The sequence below is a fragment of the Phocoena sinus genome, chromosome 8, assembly GCF_008692025.1.
Source record: "Phocoena sinus isolate mPhoSin1 chromosome 8, mPhoSin1.pri, whole genome shotgun sequence".
NCBI lineage: Eukaryota > Metazoa > Chordata > Mammalia > Artiodactyla > Phocoenidae > Phocoena > Phocoena sinus.
The window spans coordinates 99,134,433-99,146,450 of NC_045770.1; positions in this window are offsets into that span (position 1 = coordinate 99,134,433).

Sequence of the window (12,018 nt, forward strand, 5' to 3'; positions counted from 1 at the left end):
CAGACTTCTGAGAATTTCTGTCTTTCCCTCCTGAGTCCCTGGCCCCTCAGTGTTGCCAGTGAGACTTTCTAGTTATTGGAACAGATATTTCTTGTCCCATTTCTCCTTTTTCTTCCTTTTTTCCCTTTCTGTCTTTCTTCCTCTCTTCCTCCCTCCCCCCACCTCCCTTCCCTTCCTTCTTTCTCTTTCTTTCTTTCTTTCTTTCTTTTCCTTTTCCCTCTTTCTTTCTTCCTTCCCCCTCCCTCCCCCTCCCTTCCTCTCTCCCTCTCTCTCTCCCTTTTTTACTTTCTTTCTTTCAACAATCCCTCGCACATCATGTTTATAATTGCTTCTTCCTTTTAAAAAACAAGTTCATTTTCCTTTTACGTTTCACTCATTCCCTTACCCACAACTTTAAGTCTGAAACATAAAATGTTCGGACTCCAGGGCCCACCCTGTGAAATCCTCATCAGGAAGAGCTAAGATCCAGCCACTCCTAATGTTTTTCAAATCATGGACACAGAAAAGTTATATTTGTTCCTCACAGTGGCGTGAAAAGTCTACCCATAGCCCAATCAAGGCATCATTTGAGAAGCTCTGACTTTAAATACTATGAGAAGCACCTCACTGTCATTCTCCTTTTTAGACTTTGTCTACCTTGCTTCCTTCTCCTTGCCACTGAAATCAATTGCCTTGAAGCAAGTTCTGTTAATTCCATCCTCTGCTTAGCGTTCGTCAATCCTCTGTATACTAAATTTCAAACATCTGAAGAGAGGATCTAAAGGGCCTGTCTTACCCATCCAATGTTATCTCTAACTTCTCCTGCCGCTTCAGCTCCTTTCTTCCACTGAAATCAGCCACTCACTGTCCCTTCTGCCTGCCCCACACTTAAGTTCCCGATTCTGTGCTCCTGCTACTCTCCTGTCTGGCTCTCTCTTCACACATCTCAGCACGTCTGCAAAACCTACTTGCCTTTGAGGCCACTTATGCCGTGAGATCTCCCTGAAATTTCCTCTCATCCCATGTGGAATTAGATACATATTATTAAGACAAGATAAAGTAGCTACAGACACTGAATTCTATTTTGGGCATTGTTTTGTGGAATTGCAGGAGGAGGATAATGGTAATTGGGATTGCCACGGGGTCCCACTGAAAAATCCCCAATAAATGGCCAATTTGATATTGACAAAGAACTTACTGTTTTCAAGGGTCATAACTCGGAGGTCTCTTATGAGGCCTAAGAATTGTAAACGAATCATGTTTTTCATGAGCAAATTATTCTGAGGTGATGATTTAGATTGTTAACTGGAAAAAATTTAATATTCAGGTGTAATTGGTTATAAGGGAATTTTTCCCTTTGATATCAAAACTGCTGGTGTTGGCTTTGCTGTTTGAAATGCTCACTGGTGAAGAAAAATCAGTCTGTTAAAGCACTTGATTTAGTTGTTAGAGAGGTTATTTAAACTATGTAAATGTAGTTGATTCCTATAGCTGCCTTCAAATATTTATTGAAGGCTTATTGTGTACCTAAGTACTGGAAATTATGACACTATTTTAGTAGCTCTCGTGGTCATAGTGTAACCAAGCAGGACCCTATGGGGCCTTCCCCCATATACTCTGCTTTAGCTCCTCTCTGAAGTACCTAGATAACAGTATCTGATGCACATTTCCTGAGTTGTTTTACAGGTGTGAAAACCCCCCTCCAAATGGAAGATGTTAACTACGTGATGACCATGAACACCTAGGTCCAGGCCTCCTGGAGCCTAAAGACTGATAATGTTAACCCCTGTGACACCATTCTGTTCCCTCATTATCAGCCAATCAGGGAACTGTGCACAAACTGATCACATACCCTGTGACCACACCCTGCCCACTGCACCTGGCTTTTTTTTCTTTTTTGGCTACACCAGGCAGCTTGTGGGATCTTAGTTCCCTGATCAGGGATTGAACCCAGGCCCTCAACACTGAAAGTGCAGAATTCTAACCACTGGACCACCAGGGAGATCCCCCCTCACCTGGCTTTTAAAAATGCTTTGCCGAAACTTTTCGGGGAGCTCAGGGTTTTTTTCTTTCTTTTTTGGGCGGTACGCGGGCCTCTCACTGTTGTGGCCTCTCCCGTTGCGGAGCACAGGCTCCGGACGCGCAGGCTCAGCGGCCAGGGCTCACGGGCCCAGCCGCTCCGCGGCATGTGGGATCTTCCCGGACCGGGGCACGAACCCACGTCCCCTACATCGGCAGGCGGACTCTCAACCACTGCGCCACCAGGGAAGCCCACAACCCAACATTTTTTCAACACATATATTGAACAGAGATAAAAAGAAAAAAACAAAGAGTGGAAGATCTTGTTTGAATTTTTATTCAAACAAATCAACAATAAAGAGATGCTTGTAGGGAAATTGAATGCTGTCTAGATGTTCTACAACAGAAAGAAATTGTTAATTATTTTATCTATGTTAATTGCACTGAGTATATTTTTTAAAGTCATCTTTTAGAGATACATAATGAAGTATTTCCAGGTAAAATATTAGGATATATGGAATTTGTTTAGAAATAATCCAGTAGTTGATGGTGTGTGTTGGGTGTGTAGGGAGTATAATACCTCATTTTCTTTTTTTAATTATTTTTTTTTTTTGAATTTTTTTTTTTTAAACAGCAGGTTCTTAGTAGTATCTATTTTATACATATTGGTGTATATATGTCAATCGCAATCTCCCAACTCATCCCCCCTACCCTTGCTTTCCCCGCTTTGTGTCCATACATTTGTTCTCTACGTCTGTGTCTTTATTTCTGGCTTGCAAACAGCTTCATCTGTACAATTTTTCTAGATTCTACATATATGCCTTACTATATGATATTTGTTTTTCTCTTTCTGACTTACTTCACTCTGTATGACAGACTCTAGGTCCATCCACATCTCTACAAATGACCCAATTTCATTCCTTTTTATGGCTGAATAATATTCCACTGTATATATGTACCACATCTTTATCCATTCCTTTGTTGATGGGCATGTAGGTTGCTTCCATGACCTGCCTATTGTAAATAGTGCTGCAGTGAACATTGGGATGCATGTGTCTTTTTGAATTATGGTTTTTTCTGGGTATATGCCCAGTAGTGGGATTGCTGGGTCATATGGTAATTCTATTTTTAGTTTTTTAAGAAGCCTCCATACTGTTCTCCATAGTGGCTGTATCAGTTTACATTCCCACCAGCAGTGCAAGAGGGTTCCCTTTTCTCCACACCCTCTCCAGCATTTGTTGTTTATGAATTTTCTGATGATGCCCATTCTAACCAGTGTGAGGTGATACCTCATTGTTGTTTTGATTTGCATTTATCTCATAATTAGTGATGTTGAGCATCTTTTCTTGGGTGTGTTGGCCATCTGTATGTCTTCTTTGGAGAAATATCTATTTAGGTCTTCTGCCCATTTTTTGATTGCATTGTTTACTTTTTTGATATTGAGCTCCATGAGCTGCTTGTATATTTTGGAGATTAATCATTTGTCCATTGATTCATTTGCAAATAGTTTCTCCAGTTCTTAGGGTTGTCTTTTTATCTTGTTTATAGTTTCCTTTGCTGTGCAAAAGCTTTTAAGTTTCATTAGGTCCCATTTGTTTATTTTTGTTTTTATTTCTGTTACTCTAGGAGGTGGGTCAAAAAAAATCTTGCTGTGATTTATGTCAGAGAGTGTTCTTCCTATGTTTTCCTCTAAGAGTTTGAGTATCCAGTCTTACATTTAGATCTTTAATCCATTTTGAGTTTATTTTTGTGTATGGTGTTAGGGAGTGTTCTAATTTCATTCTTTTACTTGTAGTTGTCCAGTTTTCCCACCACCACTTATTGAAGAGACTGTCTTTTCTCCATTGTATATCCTTGCCTCCTTTGTCATAGATTAGTTGACAGTAGATGTGTGGGTATATCTCTGGGCTTTCTATCCTGTTCCATTGATCTATATTTATGTGTTTGTGCCAGTACCATATTGTCTTGATTACTGTAGCTTTGTAGTATAGTCTGAAGTCAGGGAGTTTGATTCCTCTAGCTCCGTTTTTTTCCCTCAAGTTTGCTTTGGCTCTTCGGGGTCTTTTGTGACTCCATACAAATTTTAAGATATTTTGTTCTAGTTCTGTAAAAAATGCCATTGGTAATTTGATAGGGATTGCACTGAATCTGTAGATTGCTTTGGGTAGTATAGGCATTTTCACAATATTGATTCTTCCAATCCAAGAACATGGTATATCTCTCCATCTGTTCGTGTCATCTTTGACTCCTTTCGTCAGTGTCTTATAGTTTTCTGAGTACAGATCTTTTACCTCCTTAAGTATGTTTATTCCTAGGCATTTTATTCTTTTTGTTGCAATGGTGAATGGGATTGTTTCCTTAATTTCTCTTTCTGATCTTTCATCGTTAGTGTATAGGAATGCAAGAGATTTCTGTGCATTAATTTTGTATCCTGCAACTTTACCACATTCATTGATTAGCTCTAGTAGCTCTCTGGTGGAATCTTTAGGATTATCTATGTATAGTATCATGTCATTGGCAAACGGTGACAGTTTTACGTCTTCTTTTCCAATTTGTATTCCTTTTATTTCTTTTTCTTCTCTGATTGCCATGGCTAGGACTTCCAAAACTATGTTGAATAATAGTAGGGAGAGTGGACATCCTTTTTCCTGATCTTAGAGGAAATGCTTTCAGTTTTTCACCACTGAGAATGATGTTTGCTGTGGGTTTGTCATATATTGCCTTTATTATGTTGAGGTAGGTTCCATCTATGCTCACTTTCTGGAGAGTCTTTTTTTTTTGTCATAAATGGGTGTCGAATTTTGTCAAAAGCTTTTTCTGCATCGGTTGAGATGATCGTATGTTTTTTTATTCTTCAGTTTGTTAATATGGTGTATCACATTGATTGATTTGCGTATATTGAAGAATCCTTGCATCCCTGGGATAAATCCTGCTTGACCATGGTGTATGATCCTTTTAATGTGTTGTTGGATTTTGTTTGCTAGTAATTTGTTGAGGATTTTTGCTTCTATATTCATCAGTGATATTGGTCTGTAATTTTCTTTTTTGTAGTATCTTTGTCTGGTTTTGGTATCAGGGTGATGGTGGCCTCATAGAATGAGTTTGGGAGTGTTCCTTCCTCTGCAATTTTTTGGAAGAGTTTGAGAAGGATGGGTGTTAGCTCTTCTCTAAATGTTTGATAGGATTCACCTGTGAAGCCATCTGGTCCTGAACTTTTGTTTGTTGAAGATTTTTCATCACAGTTTCAATTTCATTACTTGTGATTAGTCTGTTCATATTTTCTCTTTCTTCCTGGTTTACTCTTGGAAGATTATAACTTTCTAAGAATTTGTCCATTTCTTCCAGGTTGTCCATTTTATTGGCATGGAGTTGCTTGTAGTAGTCTCTATGATGCCTTGTATTTCTGTAGTGTCCATTGTAACTTCTCCTTTTTCATTTCTAATTATATTGATTTGAATTCACTCCCTCTTTTTCTTGATGAGTCTGGCTAAAGGTTTATCAATTTTGTTTATCTTCTCAGAGAACCAGCTTTTAGTTTTATTGATCTTTGCTATTGTTTTCTTTGTTTCTATTTCATTTATTTCTGCTCTGATCTTTAGGATTTCTTTCCTTCTGCTAACTTTGGGTTTTGTTCATTCTTCTTTCTCTAGTTCCTTTAGGTGTAAGGTTAGATTGTTTATTTGTGATTTTTCTTGTTTCTTGAGGTAGGATTGTATTGCTATAAACTTCCCTCTTAGAACTGCTTTTGCTGCATCCCATAGGTTTTGGGTCATCGTGTTTTTGTTGTCATTTGTCTCTAGATATGTTTTGATTTCCTCTTTGATTTCTTCAGTGATCTCTTGGTTATTAGTAACATATTGTTTAGCCTCCATGTTTTTGGGTTTTTTACGTTTTTTTTTCTCTGTAATTGATTTCTAATCTCATAGCACTGTGGTTGGAAAAGATGCTTTATATGATTTCAATTTTCTTAAATTTACTGAGGCTTTATTTGTGACCCAAGATGTGATCTATCCTGGAGAATGTTCCATGTGCACTTGAGAAGAAAATGTAGTCTGCTGTTTTCTGATGGAATGTCCTATAAATACCAATTGAATCTATCTGGTCTAATGTGTCATTTAAAGCTTGTGTTTCCTTATTCATTTTCTGTCTGATGTGTCCATCGGTGTAAGTGAAGTGTTAAAGTCCCCCACTATTATTGTGTTACTGTCGTTTTGCTCTTTTATAGCTGTTAGCATTTGCCTTATGTATTGAGGTGCTCCTCTGTTGGGTGCATATATATTTATAATTGTTATATCTTCTTCTTGATTGATCCCTTGATCATTATGTAGTGTCCTTCCTTGTCTCTTGTAACATTCTTCATTATAAAATCTATTTTATCTTATATGAGTATAGCTACTCCAGCTTTCTTTTGATTTCCATTTGCATGGAATATCTTTTTCCATCCCCTCACTTTCAGTCTGTGTGTGTCCCTAGGTCTGAAGTGGGTCTCCTGTAGACAGCATATATATGGGTCTTGTTTTTGCATCCATTCAGTGAGCCTGTATCTTTTGCTTAGAGCATTTAATCCACTCATATTTAAGGTAATTATCGATATGTATGTTTCTATTACCATTTTCTTAATTGTTTTGGGTTTGTTTTTGTATGTCCTTTTCTTCTCTTGTGTTTCCCACTTAGAGAAGTTCCCTTAGCATTTGTTGTAGAGCTGGTTTGGTGGTGCTGAATTCTCTTAGCTTTTGCTTGTCTGTAAAGCTTTTGATTTCTCCATCAAATCTGAATGAGATCCTTGCCGGGTAGTGTAATCTTGGCTGTAGGTTCTTCCCTTTCATCACTTGAAATGTATCGTGCCACTCCCTCCTGGCTTGTAGAGTTTCTGCTGAGAAATCAGCTGTTAACCTTATGGGAGTTCCCTTGTATGTTATTTGTTGTTTTTCCCTTGTTGTTTTTAATAATTTTTCTTTGTCTTTAATTTTTGCCAATTTGATTACTATTTGTCTCAGCGTGTTTCTCCTTGGGTTTAACCCACCTGAGACTCTCTGCATTTCTTGGACTTGGGTGGCTATTTCCTTTCCCATGTTACGGAAGTTTTCAACTCTAATCTCTTCAAATATTTTCTCAGGTCCTTTCTCTCTCTATTCTCCTTCTGGAACCCCTATAATGCGAGTGTTGTTGCATTTAATGTTGTCCCAGATGTCTCTTCAGCTGCCTTCATTTCTTTTCATTCTTTTTTCTTTATTCTGTTCCACGGTAGTGAATTCCACCATTCTGTCCTCCAGGTCACTTATCCATTCTTCTGCCTCAGTTATTCTGCTATTGATTCCTTCTTGTGTATTTTTCATTTCCGTTATTGTATTGTTCATCTTTTTTTGTTTGTTCTTTTATTCTTCTAGGTCTTTGTTAAACATCCCTTGCATCTTCTCAATTTTTGCCTCCATTCTTTTTCCAAGGCCTTGGATCATCTTCACTCTCATTATTCTGAATTCTTTTCTGGGAGGTTGCCTATCTCCACTTCATTTGGTTGTTTTCTGGGGTTTTGTCTTGTTCCTTCATCAGGTACATAGTGCTCTGCCTTTTCACTTTGTCTATCTTTCTGTTAATGTGGTTTTCATTCTACAGGCTGCAGTATTGTAGCTCTTGCTTCTGCTGTCTCCCCTCTGGTGGGTGAGGCTCTCTTTAGTCTTCTTTAATCCGAAAGAGTTGTTTCGATTTTTTTCATTCCTGACGTTGATATTTTTTGGAAAATACATGTATAGGCCAGTGTTTTTCAGAATATCCCCAATTTGGGTTTGAGTGGTTGTTTCCTCATTAATTGATTAAGTTTATGCAAGATATACTACATGAATGAGACTGTGTTTTCCTCAGTATATCACATGAAGATACATGGTGTTGGTGGTAATTTTGATTGCTTGGTTGAATGTGTCCATCTAGATAGAATGTGTTTTCTAGCTCAAAGAGGGATGACAGTAGAATGACCTTGATGGACATTGCCTCAAGGTGATAAAACCATGTGAAATATGCAAAATTCTGTTCATTTTAAACATCCTTAGTAGTTGTATGGTCCTAAGAATATGAAAGAATGAAAGATTTTATTAGCTACAAAGCTCTGTTATATTTGCATTTCTTAAGAATCCATCAAATTCAAGGGGCTGTATATTTAAATTGAGAAATATATTTATATATCTGAAATATTTAAAACCCAGTCAGTTGATCAGTCTAGATGGAGATGAAGAATTATATGAGTAGACAGAAGAACTGGATAATGTTTATAACTCCATTCCTGAGGTGTAAGTTTAGTGACCACTCTCTTCTTGAAGTTATGATATTACTGATATAATGTCTATATATCATATTTATTGTGTCCCATTATGGTGACAAACACAATCCTGTCATTCTCCTGTCTGGCTGATAGTCAAAGTTTCAATAACCCAAGATGGTAAGATCTTCCTTAATAAGTATGCATCTTTCCACTCTTATAAGAATTAGAATTACTATACAGATGTTTAGGAGAATCAGATGCATAGTACTAATATTTTTAGCTAAGAAGGAAGCTCTGCATATTTAATATTTTATATACTTGTTACTTGTGAGAGAATTTGACCTATTAGAGTGATTGCCTTTTAAGTTTAACTAGAAATGTGTATCTTGGTCATTGATTTAGAGTTATGATTTTAAGTTAGACTATTACTAAATTCATGTAAACATTTGAAAAATCTAAGATAACCTTAGATTCACTGAATTTATTGTATTCATAAATTTATAATATTAGATTTATGAGAATTATGCTATTTAGGATGGTTCTATTTGTTGCCAGACGATTGAAGTCTTTAAAAAGAAAATGGAATTTATAAAGACAGTTTGGGATGTTTTAAAGTATCTAATATATAAATAAATTTAGAAATGGATCTACATGTAACTTACAGGCTACTAAAAAGGAATTGTTAAAAATTGGAGCCATAACTGACTAGTAAACAGAATAATAAAATTCATGGAGTGAATTTAAAAGAGTAGATGAGAACCCCTATGTTTTCATCATCCGGTGGCAGCTTTAGCCTAGAGGGGACCTGAAGGACTCAAAGAACTCTTTGGAACTGCAGAACAAATACCGTCAGGATTTGTGGTTTGGGCTGGAAGAGCTAACAGCTAATCTCTACCACAGCAGGCTTTTCCTTCTCTCCCCTCTCATGTACCTGTGAACCCTTTCAAATGTGTGTTATTAGCACTCCTCTCAGATAATTTCATTTGAAGTGAGCTAACTGATAAATGCAAAATCAACCTTTCTCTCCCCAGCTGCACATCAAGAGGTAGTAATCAATCCCCCTATAGCCTGAGGAGCATGACATTTATCCTCTCTCTTTCTCTCTCTGGTATGATGAGGTCTTTTTTCTCTATTGGGTGTCATGAGGTCTCCTCTCCCTACTCCAGGGTCACAAAGCCCCTCTTCCTTTGCGGATGTCAGGGCCATCCTGGGGGTGGTGCTTTAGCTGATACTCAAGTATAAAGGGCACAGCTGTTATTTTGATGTGTTAAGGAATTGGGCTGTGGTGGTCCCAAGTCTCAAACTGGTGTCATTCTCTTTCTTTCTTTTCTCCTTCAAGTAGGTGCTCTTCCTCTGGCCGTGTTGGGACAGTCTTCCCGGGGAGACTCAGAGATGAATTCTCTGGTGGCCTCACCAATGAGTCTCCCAGAAGACTCTTAGTCACACCACAGAGGGAGCAAGGATCTCAAAGTACTGTACTGCTGCTGAGTCTCCTCGCTCCACAGAGCCTCCCCTACCCCTGTCCCTGATAATCGATACTCCCTGTTCCGGATCTGAGTGCCCCCACTTCCTCCTTTCCCTATACTCATTTCCTTTCATGGACCACATAGATTAAGCTTCCACAACCAAACAAGGAATCTCTTTATTACATGCAGACTGGAGGAGGGGGATTAAGGAAGCTCAGCTTTTAGAAATCCCAGCTAAAGAATGTCACTTGCCATCTGGTTCTACAAGGATCCAGTCATTAGCCACTGCAGTTGTTGACCTTCAACACACCCCCTGAAAACAATTCAGGGCAGAGGTCAGTAACAAGACACTTGTGCTCTGGCAAAACTGGCAGAACAGGTCTTCAGATAGTTAGATATTTTCAAGAGAAACTTTTATGAACCCCAATTCTTACGTCTTCCCATATTTAGAAAAGCACTAAAATCATTCACGGAGGTATCTGTTCCTTGTGACTAACAGTGACTTACCAAGAAGTGTGCTTATCCCACTACTGGGCATATACCCTGAGAAAGCCATAATTCAAAAAGATACATGCACCCCAATGTTCATTGCAGCACTATTTACAATAGCCAGGACATGGAAGCAACCTAAATGTCCATCAAGGATGAATAGATAAAGAATATGTGGCACATGTATACAATGGAATATTACTCAGCCATAAAAGGAACAAAACTGAATTATTTGTAGTGAGGTGAATGGACCTAGAGTGTGTCATACAGAGTCAAGTTAGTCATAAGAAGAAAGATAAATACCGTATGCTAACACGTATATATGGAATTTAAAAAAGCAGTACTGATGAACCTAGTGGCAGGGCAGGAATAAACAAGCAGATGTAGAGAATGGACTTGAGGGCATGGTGGGGAAGGGGAAGCTGGGGATGAAGTGAGACAGTAGCATTGACATATATACACTACCAAATGTAAAATGGATGGTTAATGGGAAGCTGCTGCATAGCACAAGATCAACTCCATGCTTTGTGATGACCTAGAGGGATGGATAGGGAGGGTGAGAGGGAAGCTCAAGAAGGAGGGGATAAGGGGATGTATGTATACATATAGCCGATTCACTTTGTTGTATAGCAGAAACTAACACAACATTGTAAAGCATTTATACTCCAATAAAGATCTGAAAAAAAGAAAAAAAAGTCTGTTTGATTGCACATACCCCTTCTCCAAAATTACATATATGCTGACCTCCCCCCTTACCTCTTTTTTTTAAACTTTTTATTTTATGTTGGAATACAGTTGATTAACAATGTTGTGTTATTTTCAGTTGTCAACACAGTGATTCAGTTATACATATACATGTATCTATTCTTTTTCAAATTCTTTTCCCAGTTAGGTTGTTACATAATATTGAGCAGAGTTCCCTGTGCTATACAGTATGTCCTGGTCGGTTATACATTTTATTTTATTTTTTATAAGTATTATCAAATTTCCTTCTTATTCTTTTGTAATACATCTTTATTGGAGTATAATTGCTTCACAATATTGTGTTAGTTTCTGTTGCATAACAAAGCAAATCAGCCATATGCATACACATGTTCCCATATCTCCTCCCTCTTCAGCCTCCCTCCCATCCTCCGTATCCCACCCCTCTAGGTCATTGCAAAGCACCGAGCCGATCTCCCTGTGCTATGCTGCTGCTTCCCACCAGCCAACTATTTTACATTCAGTAGTGTATATACGTCGATGCTACTCTCACTTCACCCCAGCTTTGTCCTCCCACCCCATGCCATCAAGACCATTCTCTATGTCTACCTCTTTATTCCTGCCCTGCAACTAGATTCATCAATACCATTTTTTTTTTAGATTCCATATATATGCATTATCATATGGTATTTGTTTTTCTCTTTCTGACTTACTTCACTCTGTATGACAGACTCTAAGTCCATCCACCTCACTACAAATGACTCAATTTCATTTCTTTTTATGGCTGAGTAATATTCCATTGTAGATATGTGCCACATCTTCTTTATCCTTTCATCTGTCAATGGACATTTAGGTTGGTTCCATGTCCTAGCTATTGGAAAAGGTGCTGCAATGAGCATTGGGGTGCATGTCTCTTTTTGAATTATGGTTTTCTCAGGGTATATGCCCAGTAATGGGATTGTTGGGTCGTATGGTAGTTCTATTTTTAGTTTTTAAAGGAACCTTCATACTGTTTTCCATAGTGCTTGTATCAATTTACATTCCCACCAACAGTGTAAGAGAGTTCCCTTTTCACCACACCCTTTCCAGTAATTATTGTTTCTAGCTTTT